General features: G+C 44.4%; 1 long non-coding RNA gene across 2 annotated transcripts in view; it reads right to left on the bottom strand.

The window, feature by feature from the left end:
* Positions 1-23,924, bottom strand: part of LOC113966480 — a 45,245-nt gene that overhangs the window by 9,291 nt on the left and 12,030 nt on the right. Inside the window, exons 3-4 of one of the 2 annotated variants that reach the window (XR_003533842.1) lie at positions 11,136-11,261; positions 6,235-6,286 (exon numbers count right to left, since the gene is read on the bottom strand). This is a non-coding gene — a long non-coding RNA (uncharacterized LOC113966480). The remainder of the gene's footprint in view (positions 1-6,234; positions 6,287-11,135; positions 11,262-23,924) is intronic. The other variant, XR_003533841.1, reaches the window with a different exon arrangement.

The raw sequence follows: 23,924 nt of genomic DNA on the forward strand, positions 1-23,924 counted from the left end.
CTGACTGAAAATGCATAACTACCTACATTAATTCTTGTCTACAAATTCTTTCACTTGCATTTCCTTCAATAATAGTGTGTAAATAGGCATTCAGCTGCACAGAGACATCTGCTCCTACTCTCCTTCTCTGATCAGGCAACAGTAGGAAAACCTGGCAAATTTAGCCTTAGCTAATGGTGTACTACACCTAGTTGATTCTGTCTCCCCTTTGGGGATCATATCTTCTCCATTCTTTTCTTCTTTCATGTAATACTGCAACTGTAAGGTAAACAAAGTTAAAAACAACTTGGTTACATTGTTCGGTCACAGCAAAGATCAGACATTTCCCCCGAAGCAATGGTGTTTTTTTCTTGTCTGCTAAGAAATGCTGCAGCTCCCTCAGCTGAGGCGGTAGAGGGGCAGGGGGGTCACAGATGATTTTGCTTCTGGGCAGAGACTCATCTTGTGTAATTCTCAGAAACTCCAGACTACGTCAATATCAAGACAGCAGAGGGCACACTGCAATCGCTGCAGGTACACGTGGCTCGGGAGCAGGCCCTGGTTAGACCACACGATAAGCACACACAGACATCTCCTGATGTATCTGTTCAGGGAAGAAGAAGAGCGTGCCACCCAGAGGAGACAGACGTGAGCCCAGAAAAAGGGGAGGGAAGAGAAAGGGAAGTGGGGAGCAGTGGTGTCCAAGCTGAGATGACAGCACACAGGCTGGCACAGGCCATGTGTATGGAGCTCCTGAGGAGCAACTGATGTGAAGGGGTCACTTACGGTTTCACTGCAATGCAAGGGACAATCTGAAATAACTTTCCATGTCCTGATGGTTCAAAGCATTTTAACTTGGCAAGACACTCATCTGTCCCATTTTCCAAAAAAAATAAGTAAAAAAAAACCAAAACAACAAAACCCACTCAAAATCAATAGCAACAAAACAAACCCCCACACTGTGATATCAGATGGCTCACCACCCAGAACAATAGTGAGGCTGGAGTAATTGCCAAGAGGGAGCCTCTGTAAATGAACCATTGGAAGGAGGGGGTGCTGCCTCTGTGCTGACAGCATGTCGCACTGAGCTTGATGGGCAGCAGAGGAGTGGATGCTCACTCTTGGTGACCATGTGACTCAGCCCTAGCTTCCCAGTCTGATTCCTTCATTCCTGCCTTGCTCCAGTCCTTCCTGTACCCAGAGCTGCTTTCTCCTCCCAGTTCTCTTTGCTCTCCAGTCATTGCCTGCCCTCCTTGGAATTGCTCCCTGCATGCTTTCTCTACTCGCCCCTCAAAGTACCTGTCTACCTTCAGCTTTGAGGCTCCTTCCTCTTCTCACCACCATTCCCCCAAACATCCATCTTCTGATCCAAGGCTCCCTTCCTCCAGCTCCTTGTCCAGTCACCCATCCTTCCCAGTCTCTCCTCAGGCTGTCCACAGTCCCTCCACCTCAGCTGCTTCTGGCTGTGTCTCCCCACTCTCAGTCTGATCTCCCTCAGTACTCCAGATCCTACTGTTCCTGTCCTACACATCCCTGGTCACCCTTTGCTACCCACAGTCACTGTCTTCTCCCTGTTTCAGGGGCAGGAGGCTGTCCCAGTATAACCCTTTTTCTTCCCATCTGGTCCTCACCATTCTGCTCAGCATTGCAGGTAAATGTCTTTCCTTCCTCAAGCTGCTTGAGCAACTGGCAAAGGCATCAGGATAGCACAGAAATAACAGACTCCCTGCCTCCACCTGGGAATCAAATGGGCAAACTCATCCACCCTTCAAATAAACGCATGCTGCTGCCCTCACCCAAACCTATGAAGATAAAAGCCGGTACCCATAGACCCATCCAGTGAGCGGGAAGTGCCAGGGCCATCGCAGTGGCCTTCAGCTCATGTGATGACATGGAGATATGGACATTGTGTTACTCCTCAGACACAGCTCCATTTTTACCTTCTCATGGTGGATTACCTTTCAAACAAAAGTACTGTTCTGTAGTGGAAATGCCTCATTTTAGTGTTTGAAAATGGAAAGACACTAAAACAAAGCCCTCTTAAGATGGCCAGATTTGTGTCCTTGGGAAAAGCAATAGATGATCTGTGGAGAAATATGCGTCCTTGGGTCATTTCCTGATGGGAGATGGGAAAGAACATGAAACCTGGTGGCTGCAGTCTTGCATTCCTAATGATGGTACTTAACTTCAACTGACCTTCCTGATGGACAGATAAGGTTGCACCAAAGCTTTCCATCATTTCGCAGTCCTGTAAAGCGCAGAAAACACAAGCTAAATCCATTTGTTTCTGTTTCCACGCTGCTGGCAAGGCTGATCTCAGTAAAATAAAGGCAGAAGGAAGTGGGCTGGAGCTGGGAAGGCCGAGTACAGCAGGACAAAGAAGAGTTGTGCCTAAAGAGTTTGGCCAAGGCTAGGACAAGGGAAAGGAAGAGAAAGAGGGCACAGACATTTTTTTGGAACACACTAGACTCCATCTGAAAAAATACCTGCTACTTCACCACCATAACAGCCTTTTGGAGCATTTTCTGCAAAAGAAAAAACATTCCAACAAGCACATTCTTTTCTTTCCTTAGAAATCTGACCATTGGTAGAGCCAACAAGACAACCCCTCTCATACAGTGCATTACAAAACCTTGTCCTGGCTGCCAAACATTCACCGTTTGTTTGTACTGAAATTTTCCATTCTTGCTCTCCGTCTCAGACATGTATTTCCTTTTAAGTTCTTACAGAAACAGCATACTTGTGTTCTGAAAGGGGTCTTGGGAAAAGAATAGTTTTAACAGTGCAGATTTGTTTTTTCAACCATTTCAAAAAGAAGTAGAAATTCAGGAAGCTGAAGCAAGAACTTTACATGTGAGAGAGGACCCATTCCCTTCAGTTTTTTCCTTTCAGATCCTCAGCTGACCTTATCAGACCCCTCAGGAAACTGTTTGAATTTATCAGCACAAACACCAGTCTTTCTGGACTACAGCAACTGGTTCCTGTGGCCAGCTGTTAGAAATAACTAGTGGACCCTGGCTGAAAACTGGATCCTGATTCCTTTGATTTTACAGAGGAGTTCACACTCCTAAAACTTGGCATCCTGGTACATTCCTTAAGCTAAAATGAAAAAGCTCTTCCCTTACCCTTTCATGACTTTCCTTTTTCTTGCAATACTTGCAGTGTTGTAGGAAGTCTATGAAATGTGGCAGGGTACATAAGTCAGGGAAAGACAACTTTTTTAATATGGTCTCATGAAAATCTGTTCAGATTTTGGGTTGAAGTACAAAATGTCACAAATTTCCATTTCCCATCTGTGACTGGCATAGCACAGCTTGTGGTTCTGGCCGCTTGCCACAATTCCCTGACAGTTTTACTGCCATGTGTAAGTTCTGGCCCTGTGTCTCGCTCTACCACTTTCCAGAGAGCTTTGATCCAGCTGATCTATTGCCAGCTGAGAAGATGTGGCCAAATGTGATACAGGTAACCTCTTTGATGACTGCTGTCTAGGTGCATACATGTTTCTCCCTCACCAAATTAAGTGTTGGATTATTAGAATACTGGGCCATAGCATCCTTGTAGCCAACACAGGGTGGTATTGACTGGATGAGTGGACTACAAAGTGAGTAAAAAACAGGCTGGACAGGTGAACTTGAAGGGTAGAGGTCAACATTCCAAAGTCTAATTGGAAGCCACTTGTGAGTAACATTTCTCAAGGGGTCAATGCAGGGACGAATACCATTTAACATCCTCTTCTATGGGAGGAAAAGGAGGAAGAGAACACCTTGAAGAGTTCACAGATGATACAAACCCAGAGTAGTGCTGAGTGTGCTGGAGGGCAGTGCTGCCATTCAGAAAGATCTAAATAAGCTGGAGAAGAGGATTGGCAGAAGCCTCACAAAGTTTGACAGTGAAAAGGGCAAAGTTTTGCCCTTCTTCCCAGCGTAGGCTGGCTGCTGACTGTCCAGAAAACACCTTTGCAGAAAAAGGCCTTAGGCTCCCAGAAAACTACTAGTTGAAGTCAGAAGTGCACTCAGCAGCCATGTATGCCAAGTGCATACTGGACTGCACAAGCAAGAGAGTAAATCAAGGGGAGGGATTATTTCCCTTTATTCAGTGCTCACAAGGCTGTATCTGGAACATGAAGGATATTGATATGCTGAGTGGGGTCCACCAAGAAATTCAGGAATCTGGAGTACTTAACGCATAAGGAGACACTGAGGAACCTGGGTTTGTTACTACTGGAGAAACAAAGGTTGTGGGGGACCTACTTGCTGTCTTTGACTAAAGGGAGGGTTATGGGAGAGTCATACACTTCACAGAGGTCCAAGTTGAAAGGATGAGTGGCAATGGACGTAGATCACAGCAAAGGAAATTCCATGGTTTATGATCTGTAGTAAGTGCATATTCCCAGACTCATTCCCCTCGTATGACACCAATTCTGGGGATATGGACCCTCTTTCCCACCAACTCTGTCCTCTAAAACCAATACTTGAGACACCTGAGCCCTCCCAGTTAAGTAACCCCACTGTCTGGGAGCTTAGCCTGTAAATACCTTTTGGTTAAACCCTCCAAAGACAGCACAGCAAGACTGAAAACAGAACAAGTTTCACAGAAGAATTTTGCGATCTCACTAAACAACTTACATTCCTCAATGCCCTAAAATGTTCAAATTACAGACCTTTGAAAACAATAAAAGCCCCATGAGATGCTGGTATTTTTGGTGAGCCTGGCACTTTTGGATGAGCCAGGACTGACTTGTATTTTGCAAATGCATATTGGATGTGATATTGGTTGGCCCACTTTTCAAATAAAGTCTCTTTTCTCCTCCTTGCATGCTCTGGTTGGAGAACAAGGATGCACAGTCCTGCTGGGCATCTCCCTTCCCTTACAAAACTGTTGCATTTCTGTTACGATGGACCAAAAATTAGGTGACAACTTGGGCCAATGCAACACAGAATTTGGTGTTCAAAGGGAAGATAAAACCATTACCCCCTTATTTTGACACCTCTTGCAGACGACGAGCCATTCAGTGCTTGTTTGTTCCCTCATGGAAGTGTGGGAAATTTGGAGGCTTCATGCTGAGCTTTCAGAGAAACAGATGAGTTGGCAAAGTTTTTCTTTTGTCTTTTACTCTTTGGTTCTATCTGGGTCACATTTTACATTTTTTGCTCTGAAACCACAAGTTTCTTCTTTGAGATAATACAATCATTTAGGTTGGAAAAGATACTTAAGATCATTGAGTCCAACTGCAAACTTAGCCAAGTCCCACTAAACCATGTCCCTAAATTGCAGTAGTCAGTCTCCGACATTTTGATATCATATCAAATGCCCAAAATCTTGCACTGCCTTAGCTGCTGTTGCCCTCAGCAAATAGTGATCAGCACTGAATTAATTCAACATTTCAAGCCCTGCTTCCACCCCATGGCTCAATTCATCTTCACACACACCTGTATGCAAACAAGAGGAAACAGGATCCCAGAATTGCTTGCTCAGTCTCTCTTAAAAGTCACCTCCCCATCTTTACATCCCATCTACAAATGGGAAAAAGCTCAGAGTATGACATATGTTGCCATTTGATTCAAATAAGGGGCAGCTGGAAAAAGTAGTGGACAGAAGAGGAAGAGCTTGCCATTGCATTTGAACTCTGCTGTGTCATTTCGTGAGCACAGCCCTTGTGGTGTAAATGGCCTCTCTGCTGGTGACAATGTTTCTAAGGTCAGCTCAGAAACTGTAGATGATAATTAACAGCACAACTCTGTGCACGTCTCCACCGATAGCTGGCTCCCAGCCCCTCACAGTCTGCTCCCACGCTCCTGACACATTAATCACACAGACAGCAGCTGACATCCCAAGAACTTCTCCTGGACCCTCTTACCCCACTTTATTGGAAGAACTGCAGACATCATTGTAAACTGTATGTTGCCTTTGTGGGATTCGACACAGTGCCGTAAATTTGATAGGTAATGATGTAGCTAAACAAAAGCTACCTTGTGACAATAATTCATGATAAGTAGGTTGTGGTATCTCTCCTAATTGTCAGTTTCTGCCGATAACACAAACTATGATTCATCTCTAGCAGTACTGTTTCTGTTTGAGCTGCAATGTCCGATACTTCCTTCTACCCATGCTTTTGCACCATGTCAAAAACTCATGTTTTCTTTTACTTTCTTTTTCTAAAGCACTATAGCAAAATGCCCTTTGTCCGTCTTTTTTTTTTTTTTTTTTAAATATATATATATATCCATTTTGCTAGGAATCACAGTTTCTCCTTACCTTTCAGCCTTACTGTTTTCTCTGCAGACAACGTTTTTCTCATTCCAAAAGTCTGCAATAGCCAAGGGAGCTTGTTATTCTTGTGTGGGTCACTCTGCTCTCTTTGCTTCCTTTTAAAACCCAGCACATTCCACATTCTGCTTTCTCCTGCTATTCTGATAACTTAAATGTAGACACTTTTTTTCCTATCCGGTATGAAATTTCAAGGAAGAAGACATGCCAGAAGAACTTGTCTTCCTCTGATTATATTTTCCCTTTCAATTTGAGTCTTTCTAGGTTGAGAGTTATATGTGAATTACTTGGTTGTACAGGAGCATGAGACTTGTGAAGAACATCTGCTAAGGGACTGTGAATTGCTTGCAGTGTTAGCCTGTGGTCCAGTATGGTGCCAGAGTAAAATATGACAGCCAAACAAGTGCTTTTCTAGGAATATAGTTTTGCAGCATTGGCTTCAGTTCATCCATATGCTACCAGAGGTCCTTTCTGCTGCTTTAACTGTCTGATGTGGTATTTTTCTTGCTTTTGTTGATTTGGAGGTCTTGTTTAATGTTTTCTTGCCAATGCCCCTTCTAAGCCTTCCTCATTTATATCCTTCCCCAGTTCATAAGACATGCATTTATGCTGCTCATGGTACAAATCTTGAGAGGTATGTCAATATTCCTTGTGCATTTGCTGACTTTGAGAGGGAAGTTGCTGTTCATTAGCTGCTTTCTTTACTTTGAATCAAATCTGATGTCTTCTCTTTCTGCAGCGTGGACAAAATAATTCAGTTCCTTTGCATGGATTTGCATTTTGCCGTGACTCAATTTTAGGCTGCACTCTCTGCTTCATGTAGGTAATGCTGCTGGTTTTTGGGGGTGTAGCAATGGATGTATGGGGGTTTTTGTCATGTTTTTCTCTGCATCTGTCATGCCTAAGAATATCATCAAGAGTGACTCTCGCCCTTCACCAGTTTTGTGTTATTTTGGGAATCTTTTGGGAAATATCTCCAGGATAAGCAGTATTTCAAGAGGCAGACACTTGAAATACTGTGTTCTTAAAGTCATTACCATTCTGCTTTCCTGGTCCAGCCTGAACTGCTTGTGCCCACATGGAGCATTTAGTACATGTAGCACATTTGGTGTAGAGAGCAGACAGGTGATCACATCTCGGGTGTGCAAAGAGCAATATTTTGTTGCTTTATTCATCTCAGTAGCCTGTGCAGCTACAGATTATAATGATGTTTCTCTCTTTCCCTGTAATTATTATGCAAAATCATTCCAGTGCTTTCTCCACTTGCTCAATTGTCTTTAGTTGTGCCTCAGGCTTTGCTCCCCAGCTCTTTCTGAGTCATGCTGGTGGTGGATGCCATGGTGTGGTGGTGGATGCCATGGTGTGCATTCATAATTTCAGGCAGTAGCTGCTTTCTTGCACGGAGGGGTTGTGTTGGAATCCCGAGGGAGCCTGGAATGTCATCTTCAGTGATTCCTGCTGATTCAATTTCCCTGCAGCAGAGGAGATATCATCCATCATTTTCCACCGCAGCACAGATCCATTGCTGGACAAGTGCCCCTGCCCAAGCCTGGCAGGCACAATGAAACCATAACCGGGAGCAGCAACACCCAAAGTGACGAGGCAAGCCTGAGGTTCAGCCAGGAAATCAAGAGCTCATGGCAGGGTCAGGGCTCCCATCAGCAGGGTACCAGCCTGGCACGAACATGGCCATGGCACAACTCAGGCAGGAGTCAAGCATGAGAGAGCTGTGACTGAAAAGCAGTTCCCAGGCTAAGGAGGGGATCTCCCATGAAAGCATCTCAGCAGAGCTATGCAGGGGATCCTCCACAACAGCTTCTTCCAGCTCTTTTTTTTTCACCAGTTCTGACCAGCCAGCTGGTCTGGAGCTGCCAGCCAAAATCCTAGAAGGGGGAGAATGTACCCAGGGCCCTGACAAACTATCCATCTCATGTCTTCAAAATCCAGAAAAGCTTTGCTCTGCTGTAAGGTAAGCTCTAAGATTTTTTATCAAATTTCAGGGACTGAAGGCTTTTTGTCCCAGGACTGCTTTTGCTGGCATTTCTGTATCACAGCACTGGAGATATTTGACACGTTGATTTATATCTGTCTGAAACACTGCACTTCCCTGCTGTGCCAAATGCAGGTGACTGCATCCTGCCAGTCTCACAACGGTGTTCATGGGACAGCTCGGGCTGTGCTTCTACTTTACTCTGTCCCAGGATGGCTGCTGGCCTGTGCCCCCATGAGAAGATCCGATGTCATCAGTGTGTCTCCTAGGTCCTGTTATCAGAATTAGAGATGCCTCATCAATTTTTTTTCCTGCTCTGTGCAGTGTCAGGAAGAGTGCAATGTCACTGCTGCTGAATTGCTGTCCTTGGAGGTTCTCTGCAGTCACACATGTGGGTAGGGCCAGGTACTTTTCCATCTGCTCAAATGACAAGCTCTCACCTGGACTCTGGAGAGCCAGGTCTGCTTGTTGCTTTCCGCGGTGCAATGCAGCACACCAACATCCTGCTGATGTTCCTCTGCTGCTGGCTTCACTTTAACTGCTGGTTGTAGCTCAGGCCCTCTGCTACCCCCCCCCCTTTCAGCAGTGCCTACGGCATTCTGCTGTCCTTGGCTCTCCATTTTATGAGGCACCACCACCCCACATTCTTCTTCTAGATGCCCGTGCTCTCTGAGTCCCCTCTGTTCAATTGCTAAATGGCTCTTCATCACTAATTTTCCTTGTGCCCCTTTCTGGTTTGACTCTGTTAAAACCTTCTCTGTCAGCAAAGCAGAGTTTTCCTTACAGCCTCAAATCTCCACTCACCACTGGGCTCTTCCTGCACAGCTTTTTTTCTTTTTCCTCAATAGTTTCACGCAGAAGTGTGTTCATACAGAAATGTTTTCCTTTGGTGAGCTTTGTCTCCTGTTCATTTGAACTGAGTTCCTCACCAGCCCCCACGTCCCACAGTGTTCAGCTCCGGCTCATCTCTTTTGCTGCCTTTTCAGAAAATGCCCATGCCCCTGCTCTGCTCCCCTCTGCTCCTTACCTCATCTCCTGCAGTCCTCTCATGCAATGCTCGCATTTGCACCCACATCAAGGAGGGAGCCAATATCTTACCAGCTACTGCTCAGAGGACATTTAAGTGTGGGTTGCCAGCAACTGAAGCCATCCTGCTCCTTCACCTCTCCCCATCATTACATGGCTGAGCAGTCACTCAGACCAGCACACTCACCCCAAGGACATTTTCCTGGATTAATTTCTAGCCAAATAAGTGAGCTGATCTGATTCACTCACAGCTTCTCATGTCGGGTCCTAGTTGAGGGATAAGAGGTGGCCAGAAGACCCCAGGGGAGCAGAAGAGATGTGAGGCAGCCCCTTTTGTCAGCACTGCAGCATCAGGGTAGCTAAACAGGACCATGCATTATGCCCCAGGACAAATCAGTGACAAGGGGATGCTATTTGGCTTCTTTGAGCAACCCAATGACTATTACAGGTCTTCTGCCTTGCAGGAAGAGGTTCAGACATCTTTCTTTCTGAGTAACACTATCAGGGGACCAGCAAATGATGCCATATAGAGGTAATTATGCTCAAAAGCACAGTTAGAAGAAAAAATGTGCCCACTGGCTCTACAGGCATGAAGTCCAGTGTCAGCAACAGCAAACATGGGCCCTGAGCCATAATAAAAATAATAAATAACAGCACCAATGAGGTCTGCTTTTCTTTTGTTAGTGTGGGGAAACTCCGCCGGGACACTGCCTTGGTAGGAGTATAAAATGTTTGTGAAGTGAGAGCAGAATGAAGAGTATGGCTCTTACTTCATGTGGGAAAGGCTGCTCAAGAACTCCCTGAAATCAGAGGAAAGTCATTGTATTGCTTGGCACATGCCCAAAGTGATTTCATTTTCTGTTCAGAATTAAGATGCATTAATAGCCTGAGGGCAGCAGTTTCTTTGCCAAAAAATGCCTTTCTCTCCCCCCCCCCCCCCAGCTTGTTTTAAATATGAGGGCTTGCAGGTCAGGAGTGAACACTCAGTGCGTATTACTTGAATTATAAAATAAAAGTGCAGCAATATAATTTTCTTTCAAGCAAACATTGAGTTAATTAAAATGTGCACTGTGAACTTGGCAAATTTCACGTTATTAATGAGAAAGGTATGGGTCTGTCTATTGCAAAGGCAAACTAAAAATAATCAGAGATATAGAACCAGAAGGGCAGCTGTTAAGAGTAAGGCACACTAGAAGTTTTTCTGGCAAAATTCTATCTCCAGGAGTGTCATTTACCCTCAGTCCATTCTGTAGCCCTGACCAATATAGCAAAATTGGCAAAAACCTTCATGTAAATCTGATCATGCTGGCCATAAAATCTTTTGGCCAGAAAGCTGTGCTCTCTTTGGGGGAAAAGCATTCCTGCTGACCAAACTGCGCCCCAAGAAGGTGCAAGGCTGGTACAGCCAGGTGAAGATGGCCTTCAAAGGCTACAGGGACAAAGGTTTCCAGCTCTTGGAGGCCTGCTCCAGCAAAGCCTTCTGCCACCAGGTTGTGGACTCCTGTTCTTCCACTGAGTGGCTTTTTCCATAGCAGAGCCATGATAGCAGGAGGCACATCTGCTATCACCTACATCTCTGTATCACTGTGGGTACCTGTGCAGGTCTCACTTTGGGTTTCCACCAGGAATCAAGGGCCCAGACAGTCAGTATGTGCAGTGGGACTGGTCAGACGTGAGGCAAAAAGCTGGAGTGCCCAGCACCACCAATACTGACAGTGAGCAAAAGTGGCAGCAATTTCCACGTTGACAGAATGAAAGCATTTGTACCTTAAGGTTTTGTGCAAAGGACATTGAAAAGGGAGGGGGTAGAATAAAACTTATCTTGAATACCACATTAATAAAAGACTGTACACAGATTAAAGAGATGACTTACCCTTTCTTTTCCTTCCAAACTCCTCTCTATTGCTTTGCTCTTAGAATCTGAGATCAATTGATTTATGTAGTGACATCCCAGGATAAAATTTGCCTTCTCTCCACTGTCATTCTCCAGCAGATCGATCTGAAAACACAAACTCATGTTAGTCATCTGAAAATCTCAAGCAAGATGTTTTCTTTCTTACCTGTGTAAATTTGGGTCAATCTCATCTGTTTCAACACATTCATTTGAAAGCTGATGGAAGCCAAATAACTATCTGAAAAGTATGTAGGCAAGGAAGTTGGCCAGTTTGCAATACATCCAAGACAGTTCAAGAGCAAAGGCTTTCTTGTGAGATGACTTGGTCTGCTTGTTTAAATTATGACCTTATCCCTAGCTTGGAAGAACTGGAGGAATACTTATAAAAGATGCTTGGAGAGGATCTGGTATGTGGAGGTGGGATGTTCTTGCAGTAGGTTGTAGCAGAGACACTGCTTTGATGAACTATTTTGTCTAGGTTTATGTTAAATAAAAAATGTCTGCTGATCAGTAACTCTGGGAATGGTAGTTCCTTTTGTCTAGCTAGGAAAATAGGCTGTCAAACAAATAAAAACCAATTTCCCAGTCCTCCCTGCAGGTAAATCAGAAGGGTGAAAATCTCCTGGCAGTAGATGAAAACTGTTTGGAGTGGAGGGCAGGATGCCCATCGACACACCACATCCATCCCAGAGGCACTGCCAAAAGACCCTGGGGCTGTAGCAGCCGTGGGGGGACAGGGGAACTGTTGTTGCACAGATACTGCACTGCAGAGACTGCAGAAAGTGTCTCTGACCTAAGGCCGAGTATAAGAGCATGGTTAGGGGTTGATCAAGTCTACACCACAAGACAGGGAGGGATCCCTTCCTCATCTTTCAGAGCAGGAGCTCCAGGAAATGGGTTCTCCAAAATGGGCTGGGTACCACGGATGTACTCAGCAGCCTAGCTACACCATCCTGGTCTGCTTGGAAGCATCTGGTCATCTCCCAAAAAATCTTCACTTGCATTTGCCTCTCCCTCCGCAAAGGAAACAGGAGTGTGTGGGGAATTTGCTGCATTTATTCTGTGTTGAGTGAATAACAAAGGAGCGTTTGTCTCCCCTCTGAGAGCACCATCTGCAATGGATATCACTCTTGCAGACACTGTAAGACTGCAGAAGGTGTGTTGGAAGAAGTGTGGGCATTAAGCAGAATAAAGTATTTTCACTGTAAGGAAGATTTCAACACAAAGAAAGGCAAACCAACATCCAGCTACAAAATAAAATTACTAAGAAAGGAGACAATTTTTTATCTCTAAAGGCATCCAGAAGGAGAGGAATTCAGGTTGTGCATTGAAATCCCTAAAGGCTCATGCCAGGAGCAGATTAGTATAGGTACCCTTGTAGAATGAAAACAAAACAGCTCTTCAAGAGCTTGCTGAAATAACAGGCACATAATAGGAGCCAGAAGCCAGGTTTTAAGACGGTGCTTATCTCGACTGAGAAAGTATCTGAAGGTATAAATGGGCAGAGTGCCATGCTTCTGTGGAGGATACCACATCTGATTCTGACAGCCAGGAACAGCTGGAGGCAAGGGAGATAAGATTGTGGTTGTAGCTACAACCTTGAAACTTAATGTTTTTGTGGTGCAGGTGGAGATCAGACCACTGGACCATGACATGGGCACGATGTGAGAGAAGAAGCCAGTAATGCCTGTTGTAGGTGGCAAGGAGCCCATGAAACATCTTATTTCATAGAGAACAGAGAAAAAGGAAGCTCTGATTATATGTCACCAGTATCTCAGGAATCCAACTGAGAACTAAGATCCTGTTGGGCTGGATACTTCCCAATGGCCAATGTGTCCATATGTTGTGGATACGTAGCAATCTCATACCGTTTCTTGGCAGCTTTCTACCACTCTTTAAGGTGTGACTCTCCCTTCAGCAGCTGTCTTATTCTGAGGGCTAAATTTGTGAAGCAGTATCAGGCTGCTACAGTTGGATACACTACTGAAAGCTCTGCAAAGAGAAAGTGGGATCTGCTCAACCAGCAGCAAGTCCGAAAATGATAGGCAAGAGAGAGAGCCGTCTTACAGCAGCACTTTACCCCTAGCTCTCCTCCTGCCTGCCTCCCTACCACAGCCAGAGACATCCAGCTCTGCCTCTGGGGCTGCCAGGCCACTGACTATGGCATCTGCCTCTGCTCCTTGTCACCAGCCTCTTCTCCAGGCTGTGCTACGTATTAAGGTTGTAAGAGACCCGGGGCCAGTCAATGGCAAGAACATTTGCTATGCTCAAGCACTCTGCCATCCTTGCACGCTTGCCTGGCTTAATTTTTCTAGTTGGGTGAAGCAGAGCTGGTTTTGTAACCTGATCTTCTCCATTTTCCCACTTTTTTCCATTTTTCTCATCAAAAGGCTTGGCAGTTGCTGTTGCCTTCAGGGTGAATGTTAATCCTCTAATCTGCTGCAGATTTTGTTTGTGTTGGAACATCACCTGTGTAAACTTATCTCTGCTCAGGCCATGCAGAGTTTGGTTCACAGAGACTTGCATTTTGGGAGGCCAAATGGGAAATGAAAAAGAAGTAGCTTCCAAAAACCATCACAAAAGATGCCAGTCAGTGGCACCGCAGAGTGAAAGGAGACTTGCTGAAAGCTGTCTCATGGCAGGCAGGTGAGTCTTCTGTACTGGCCCCAGCATTGCCTCTGTGTTGGTGAACAACAGCCATCGCCATCACCCTCCTTCCTTGCATGGGAAGGTTGTGCCTCTGGCAACAGCAGGACTGCCTGGGAGCTGTTGTCCTCACCACAGCTGTAGCCAAGCGATGGCCCCCTTGATATCTGATTGCATCTATGTTATGAAATAAAACCATGTGAGAGGTCCAAGGCCTGAGGGCATGAGTCATGTCAAGCCACCTAAATTCTCCACCAAAACAGGATGGTTGTGTCCAAACCCCTCTTGCCTGCTGTTCATAGACCTAGAGATGCTGTCGAACACTAGGAAAGCTGCCACCTATATTCATGCAATAAGTTCTTCAGAGCCTTAAAAGTGAACCCTGGGCTTGATCCCAGACCTGTCCAGGGTGCTCTGATGTGAACAGAAACTGATACCAGACTCAGGGTTATTTCATTCATAAAGAAAGAAATGGGAACTGCTCCTTAACAAGTTCTTTCTCAGATTGTGTCCAGGTCTTTTTTAGGCTAGAGCTGACTGGCACAGGCCAAAAAGATGGCCAGAGGGCATGCTAAGCATGAAATCATACAGATGTTTAGATTTTCTAGTACAGATGAAGCCTCTGCCAACAGAGCTGGTCAAACCTGGTGCACTTCTGCAGGGGCTCTGACTGACTGGTAGCCCAGTGCAATCAGCCAAGGGCAAACCATGACCCTGGAAGCAAGTCATAACAATAAACAGATAATATATTTAAAAGAAAACTAACTCAATTTAAAACCTAAAATGTAGGGCTGTCTGTGTGTGTCAAGCAGGATCACTTAGCATAGAGAAGGCATAGCAAGTATCCCTGAAATCTCCTGGAAGCCCAAAGCTCATTTCATTAATTCTTCTTCATGCAGCAGCAAAACCATATGCCAAGCCCTAGCTGCAAATTGAAGGGTCTAATCTCCCTCCTGGCCAAGGGAAATGTCCCAGCCTTGTGAAAAAAGGCATTGTTTAAGACTGGAAGCAGGCTGGCATGTTTGAAATAAGGAACAGCTCCAAAAACATTTATTTTTCCTTCAAATTTTATCTTTTCCCTCACAGTCAATGCAAGCTGCTGAAATAAAAGAATGACAAAAACAAAAGCATGACAGAAACAAAAGTTTCTGTCATTCTGGGGAACACAGCTTCTCTCAGGGAGGTGAAGAGCTGCTCATGCAGAGGCAGAGGAGAGACAGACCTTTTGCAGACTTGTTCACCAACCTCTGCTGATACACTTCATCCCTCAGCTCTGCTAAGTTCACTCCTCCAGTACAGAGGCAGACGTGAGGTGGGAGCACACTGGTACTGCTGGGACTCATGCCAGCGGAGTAGTTGCATCTTTTATCTTTCCTCCAGCCAGGCACTCTGGGAGATGGAGGCACTTGCAGGTGAGGCTCTCTGGGCATTGCACACCTCTCCTCACCAGCCTGTTACACTGCAGAAGGGAGCCTTTGAAGAAGAGTTACTTTGCCCTTAGAATCATAGTGTCATAGAATGGTTCGGGTTAGCAGGGACCTTAAAGATCGAGTTCCAGCTCCCCTGCCTTGGGCAGGGACACCTTCCACTAGACCAGGTTTCCTAGATCCAATGTGGCCTTGAACACTTCCAGGGATGGGGCATCCAAAGCTTCTCTGAGCAACCCATTCCACTGCCTCACCATCTTCACAGTAAAGAATTTCTTACTAATATCTAATCCAAACCTACCATCGCTCAGTTTAAAGCCATTAGAGACAAGCTTGTCTCTTGTGTGGACATGACAGCCATGCCAGATGGCTGCCAACTCCCCCAAAATCCCTATGCCAGAGCCAGTATAAGACAGAGAAGGGAAATGTTCAGGATGCAAGTGGCAGAGGAACTGAGCCAGTTCCCCTTATCAGCGGGGCAAGGGGTATTAATGAACTCACATTCAAGCCTGGTGGGGAATTTATGCTGCCAGACCCCTTTGCAGAAGCCTGGGGGCATCCCCAATGCAACATGGGGTGCAATGGGAATCAACACCTGCATGTATAGGGTAGCCTGAATTTGCTTTAAAAATAAACCTTCTTTAGTACACTTCTTCTTTACTTTCATCTCCTCTGACCTCCTCCAGTTCTCCCTCTTTTAGATTTTTGCTAAAAACTGCAACAAACTTGTTTTTCTTCCACAGACCAAAGTCATTCCCAGCCGTCTCCTCTCCCCTCCCTCATCCTGTTCTGTAAATATTAGGCAACAAGAGCTTGTCCAGATCCTGGCTCCCTTGCCCTTGCAGGACATGATGTGTTTCAAATGCAGCTGGCTGGCCTGCACACACATCTGCCAGGAGAGGGGGGTGAGAGTAGGCCAGGGTAGATGTGAAAGGCAGCAGCAGAGGCTGTGCAGTGCTTTACAGACCACCAAGGACTGCTCTGGATTCTAGCACTGTGCCCATGAAAATATGCACCCAAATTCCAGGCCTCATTGCTACAGTAACTGAGCAATGTAATCTTGCTCCCCACATGCCAGGAGATTGGTTAGTAATATGCTGTATTACAGATCAGCAACCAAGTCACAGCAAGAGCAAACAATTTCCCAAGGGCCATGAAGGGAATTTACAAGCAGGGCAAAGGACTGAATCTGATGTTTCCAGTCCTACCTTTGCCTTTTTGCAGCTAAAGCAGGTGAAAACAGCTAGAACAGCGTGTGAAGTTTCTTTCAAAAGTTGAGGATGTTCTTTGAGAGTGAGAAGATGACACAAGATTGCAACATCCACTAAATAACGTGTATTTAAAGGTACCTGAGATGAGTACTTCTGCATTTTGTTTTTGCCATCTGGGTGTAGGTAATGAGAACATAATTAAACATAGGAGCCCATAAGAGCCTTTAGTCTATTGGATACTGTAGCAATTAAAGGAATCTTTCCCGAACAACAGATATTGTTTACTAAGCTACCTTCTAATGCCTCATATTCAACAGACTGCCCACGAGTGACTAGTCTGGCACTAAAATGCGTGTTTTAGTGTGGCTGAAGCAGGCATCACAAGTAAATGAATTCAAAGATGTCAAAATCATCAGCCATGTTGCCTCTCCCACAGAAAAAGCCTCCCAGCATCAGGCTGCTTCCTGTGGTCCTCCACTGCACACAAAGAGAGCATCTTCCACAAAATCATGTTTCCCCATCAGCTGCAAGGAGACACACTTTCCATATGTTTTGCTACTGCATTGTTGCTATGATTCTATGGGGACCAATGAACTGAGACAGTATTTTAATATCTAGTTATAAAAAATCCCTTTGCAAGTTGAATCTATGTAGCCCAGATATTTATTTGGGTAGAAAAGGTTGGCTCTAAATATATCATGAATTAGATAAATAATTGAAAGGTTTAACATACTGAGTGCATGTCACAAAAATACCTCCCCAAAGAAGAAAAATCTATGCAAAACTGAAGGATAGAATGGAAACTGAGAGTACTCCTTACTAGTAATTCAGAATCCATAAAAACTGCTTCCAAATGGCAAGAATAGCTTTTGCTTCTTCTGTAAAAAGAGGAGCTGAAAGTCCTCCTCCAAACAGCAATTTTTTTTTTATCCTGCTAGGTGCTTACATGATGAATTCTGAATTTCCTAATTTTTGTTTTCTTGAAGTTTCTGTGAGCAACAGAAAATTTAGCAGTATTATCACAAAGATAATACACTGACGAGCACAAATTTCAATTGAGAAGTAATTTCTATTGCTATTAATCTGTTAAAATTATTTTCATTTGCTTTATGTTAAAAAAGTCGAGTTCAAATGACAAACAAACAATTAGGGGAACATATAAGTTTTCTAGTCTTTCAGTTTGGAACTGACAACATTCCTATTACACAGAATCAACTAGGTTGGAAAAGACCTCTGAGATCATTGAGTCCAACCTATCACTAATGTTTTGTCAACCTGTTTTGCCCCCTCCCTCTCCTGGTAACAAGGATGGATTTTAGGAATACAGACACCAAATTTAAAGAATAAGTGTTTAAGTATACTATAGTGCAAAACAGTAAAGAAGTACAAAAGAAGCAGTGGCTTATGAAAGGACACGCTTAGCAATGCATCTAATCGTTACTACAGAGAAAGTCTTATAGTGTTTAAGAGAGAGACACATCATCAGTTACCCTAAGTACTTATCATCATCCAGACCGCACATCAGCTGGGAAGGCCCCAGTCACAGCAAAGGTCTGAAGAAACTTTCTGGTAGCTGGGAAACCCTAATCAGTGTGTCGATTGGTAGAGTGAAGCCTTCATCTCTGCTGTGAGAGGATCCAGCTTATACAGTGTTAAACAAACCACCTTACATCATTTGATTGGTGAGGAAAAGAGTCTGACTTTCCTCCTCTGTTGGTATTCCCCTTAGGCCTGGCTAAGGACCAAAGGGAGACCAAGGGAGTTCATTTGGACCATCTACTATCCAATGACTCATGGCCTTGACTAGTCTCTAAATACAGAACCGTGGCTACATTGATATCTCAAATATGAACCAGCTGCAACTATGTGAGGCCCTACTGGTTTTCGTGACCTTGTCTGCGAAGAAAAGGTATATTTACAACACATACAGGCCTTACTAATTACTGATAATATGCTGTGCTAACAAGCATAAATGTGTATTCTTAAAGCATTACTTAGGATTATACAGCATCTTGGTTAATAAGCAGACGTATGGCTAAATACAATACTAGGTTGGAGAGTTCAGCTTATAGGTCAACTTTGGCTCAGAGCTGGTTCTTCAGGCCCCAGCATTACAGACCCAACACCACCTTGTCAACTAGACCATGGCACTGACTGCCACATCCAGTCTCTTCTTAAACACCTCCAGAGGGGTTATGCAGTGACTGACCCTCTAGAAAAACTTTGTTTGTGGTGTTTAGCAAGCGGATGTGCAGGCATCAAAGGACTTAACAGAGTATTTCAGATTATGGATGATAACAGCAGAACTCTTGATTTCAAAGAGTTTATGAAAGGATTAAATGATTATGCTATGATGGTAGACAAGGAAGAAGCACAAGAGATTTCCCGGATGTTTGATGAACACAGCAGTGGAACAATTGATTTTGATGAATTTCTTGTTCTTGTTTCTTGTCTGAGACCTCCCACATCAAATGCAGGAAAAGAGCTTGCCATGCAGGCATTTCAGAAGTTAGACAAGACTGGAGATGGCGTCATAACAATCGAAGACTTACAAGGGATGTATAATCCCAAATATCTAAATGGAGGTCACACAGTGAGATTCAAACTCCTGGATTCCTTAAAAGAAAGTGTCGCAGGACAAAACTTTCTGAATTGCCTCTCCAGAGCCCTAGAAAACAACCACAGAATATGTCAACTTGGAAGGGACCCACAAGGGTCATCAAGTCCAACTCCAGACCCTGCACAGAAACTATTGCCACCCTCACCACCTCCTGAGTGGAGATATTTATATCCCCTGAGCAACAACACCCACCTGATTACTGGGGACAGCTGAAGCTACCGAGGTTTAATTTGCTGTTTATCACAGAAACAAAGAAGCAAATTCCTTTCATTGGAATTTCCAGAACAAGCTTCAGCTGCTTATTTCTTATTGTTCCACTGTCCTCAGCCAGTATTTATTATTATGTACAGCTCAGCTATTCAAAGCCACTTTAATTTACCTGCAGATCTTATTACCTAGCTCACATTTTCAGATTTATATCTCAAATGGTCTCTTCTTGCAGTGCCTGATGATGTGACTGGATCCTGCTGATTTGATGGATGGGCCTCAAACACTTGGTGGTTCAATTGAATAAGAGAATCAGGGAAAATGCTGGGTTTTTTTATTTCTACGTAATTGCCCAAAACCACAGAAGTCTACAAATCTCGACTCGTAATATCAGATCCATCTATGATTTCACTGCTGGAGATTCAGCAAAACCTCTACAAAGTCAATGGAACTTCAGGCTTTGAAAGCAAACTTCCCACTTGAAAGCAAAAATGAAGCAGAAAAACCCCCATTAAGACAATAAGCCAACAGTTTTAGGCTCTTAACGCATTTTGTGAAGAAATAAAATGCCTGTGACTGAGCACTCTGTTCCTGTTTCTGGGACACCTATAAAATAAATCTCAATCTATCTTTTTATCGTTTGAAACCAATATCCCCAGGTCCACTAGGTTTAGTGAACTGAGCAGCCTGCTATGCATGGAGTGAGAAGAATAATTTCTCAGCTAACAAACTGTTGCACCAGCCTTCCCTGGCAATTCATTTTAGGTGTGACTAACCACACAGTCTTCTCACACAAGCTGTTTTAATTGTTTTAAAGATTGCTATACACCAAAATATAATATCCAAGCACAGACAGCTCCACTTGATAAGATACCTTTGCAACCACAGTTACATGCAAGGCTTTTCAGCTATCTATGAACGTGTTCTGTGTTCCTCTGTGTAACGAGAATCATGCCAAGCACGAGGCTCTGGGCTTGCTTTTGTGGAAAATGGAGACTAAGACAGAGAGATGCCTTTTGATGAAAGCTGCCCTTGCTCTATTGCTCCATACTGCTGAAACGCTGAAAGTGAGGCAGAAAGGGGAGACTGTGTGAAGTTTTCACTTGGAAAGTCCTTTTAAAGTCAGCAGGTCTAAGATATTCAAGTGTAGCTAGTGACAACTTGCCACTGTACTGATGAGGAAACAGATCTGGGGACCTGATGCTCAGGAATCACTTTCCTCTCTCTGTCACTTCTAACTCTAATTCCTGGCATGACCCTGTGTGGCCTACACTCAACTGTCTGTGCAAACAAAGATGCAGGAGGGGAGCGTTCAGCAGTGGAGGTTTTGCAGCAGGAAGGGTTTTGCTGTCCTCCTCTAGTGGCAAAGTTAATAGGCATGAGGAGTTAGCAGGGTCTTTTTGGAGGCTCTGTGTGCCTAGGAGCAGCAACATCATTTTATTCAGGATTCAAGAAGTCTGCAAACTGAAGATCCTCAAATTTTGGTCACAAGATCACTTCAGCAGGAGTGGCTGCAACAGCAGTGGCTCCTTCCTGCACTGTGCTGCATCCATAGCATGATGGAAGGGGATGGTCAGTTGCTCAAGCAACATACAGATGCTGTGCTGAGGTAGCTCACACATAATGCTTTTGCCACGCTCCTCTAGGTCAGCAGCAACTGCAAGAAACTCATTCTTCAGGGATAAATGGCTTCACAGTTGGATAAACAGCTCACTCACCCTAATCACATGTATTGTTGCCAAAATCTATTTGGTCTGCGCTCTCCCTGCAAGCAAAACTCTTCTGCCTGCTTTTCTCCCACATCTGAATCTGAATCAACTTAATCCTGCAGCATGACCTATTAAAAGCTTCCTAACTCTGCTGCATGACAGGCTTGTTATAAAGCTCTGAGAGACAGAGCAGGTATCAAAGCACTCAAATGCTGACAGCCCTGGCTGCATACTTTGACCTGCAATAGCTGTCATGGTCAGGGGCATGCTTCAATGAATAGCTGGAGGACTCCTCCAAAATGTGCCATTCCACCTGGACAATGGCATGCCCAGCACAGCAAGGAAACCCTGACTGCACGGGAGACCTCCCCTCACATGGGAGCTGATTGAATTACAAGGGCAGTACAAGCCTAACCAGAGGCCAAATATTTTGGCAGGGGTCAGAGTGTGCAGACTCAGCCTTTGTGTCCTTGGACTGGATATTTGGTAAGGTTTGAACTTCTTTCTCCCCTGTTCTGCCACCAGAGGGCACGGCTCTCTTCTCTGCCGGGGAAACATCAGCCAGCAAGGGCAAGGGGATTGCCGGCTGGAGAAGTGTGATATCCTTTTTTTCCCGCCTCCCCCTATACCTGCATTTCTGCCTTTTGGCTGGACCTGAAGCCCCGTCTGAGAAGAAGAAAGTACCTGAGAACTTTTCCCGAAGTGGAAGACAGACAGTTGTCACTTCATATGGCTTGGGACAGCCTGCAACTTCTCTCGGTCCTATGTGGATCCTGTTTAGAAGCAGCTCTGCCAACACGCCCTGTCTCCTGTCTCAGCTCTGCCCAGTTTGCACTGTGCCACAGGTTTGTGCAGCAACCACAGCCCTGCCTGAGAGTCAGTGAGGCATCAGGCAGAGACTGGGGCGTGCGTAGGTGAGGCATGCTGCAGCTCTTGACCTGTGGGAAGCATGCTGGGTACTGAACCAGATGCTCACTCCTCCTTCACCGCCACTTCGAAACCTCAGCATTCAGGCCAGAGGGTAACAGGACAGTGACCTTTTTCTGCAATGGTCATGTGGTAAACAGCACATTCTATTTTATTTCTTCTCCAACAGCCCCTGCCAGCACAGTGTGACAACCAGCATACCCTCTGCTTTGATGTGACAACAAAAATCTAACCAGAGCAGCCACAGATTTAAATTATTTTCATCTTATTCCTTTTTTCTTTTGCCATAAATAAAATACAGGCTAAAATACAGGATGTTAGTGATGACTTCGGGAAGTCAAAGTAAGGTGAGTTCAGGAACGCTGAAAGTGAAACAATGAAGAAACACTGTGTGCATGGTAATTTGCACTAGGCTGAGGCTCAGTTTAACTCAATTTACAGTGAGGCTTTCCAACAGCCATTGGGAAGCAAAATAATTTAACTTGTAGCAAAGCTCTTTATATTTTCTCTAACGAAAGCATTTCCAAAACCAGCATGGCCTTTTTGATTCTGTATGAGGACTTAGAACTAACTTCCCAGAGGTATTTCTCACTGATGAGAGTTCGTTCAGGAACTTATACAAATGCATTTCAGGTTGTGAGGTGCTGGGAAATAATTTGCTGTTCCTGAGAAGACATATATGCCTTGTTTCCAATAGTGGCATCTTCAGGTTTTTGATTTGATGATTAGAAAAGCAAAACTTTGGTTTTAGACATTAGAAGTCAGAAGAAACAAAAGTTGAATTAGTGAAACTTTTTGGTTTAGTCTGATAAACTAAGATTTCATTTATCCTTAGTTAATACTAGAGCAAGATGGATATAATTGTTCAGATGCAAATATGTACGGAGTTATAAATAACTGTAATTTTCCATCCATATGAACAAACACCCACACAAAATAGGCAAACATGATCTTACCAAAGCAGTCACTTAATATTGAGGAAGAAATATAGTAAACATTATTTTTATTTTTTGCAGATAAAATGGATATGAACTGGAATTTAGCAATTCAGCAGTTAAAACAAAAATAAAAGACAGTCTAAGATACTGCTATGTCCAAGTGCCAGGTATCAGAGCCTGTTGTGATGGAAAAGGTTAGAAGTCTGAAAGCGGTGACTTTAAATGCACAATTTTCCCAGCAACCAAGATCGTATTCCCATGGAAGTTATTAGGCTGCTAAAAATACAGGGCAGTTTAAAGGATCAGCTTTATATAAGCAGAAACATATACAAATCAGCATTCCATGAAGGCTCACCATCAGGCACTAGCTGGTCTTTTATGGGTGTCTTAAACATCTGACAAGTTGTCTCTCTACATGCACCAGATGCCTCCAAGTCTGTGGAGCTGCCAGGCAGTCAGCCCTGGAGACTCAGAAAGGGAAAGGCAATTACCACCAGCAAAGAGGAGCACAACATGGATGAGGAGTGCCTTCCCAGTAGACTGGTGGAGTTCCTCCCAAAGGAAGCTCAAAATCTGAGCACTAAAACTGGGGACTGCAAAAGCCCAATGCAGGGCTCCAGGGACATGGTGGGCAGGTGCCCACAGTGCAATAGAGCCACTACTACTCCCCCATGCTTGATCTCCAGCCTGGGAGCTGCAGGCCCACCACAAGAAGCAATGAGAATCCATCATCACCATGGTAAAACCCCTCTGATGTGACTTGTGATTTAAGTTATCTCCTGCCTAGTATAAGGCAACTACAAATATTTGCTCTGTCCCCTTTTAAACATATATTCTTCACTTGCCAAATGGCTCTTACTCTTCTCTGACAATGGCACAGTATGGGTGGTACTGAGGAGCTTTGATGTGGCAGCACTGTGGTACCACTGCATTAATCTTGGATGAAAATGTCTGGTGCTATAAATGCTTCTGTATATGTATTTCCAAATAATAGGTAATGTGGGCAATCTGAAATGTCCCTGGGCAAAACTTCTGAATTAGGAACTCAGAAAAAGCTGGACTGTCTCCTGACCTTGTGCACTA

This window comes from Neopelma chrysocephalum, unplaced genomic scaffold (genome assembly GCF_003984885.1).
Source record: "Neopelma chrysocephalum unplaced genomic scaffold, ASM398488v2 Primary Assembly neopelma1_60, whole genome shotgun sequence".
NCBI lineage: Eukaryota > Metazoa > Chordata > Aves > Passeriformes > Pipridae > Neopelma > Neopelma chrysocephalum.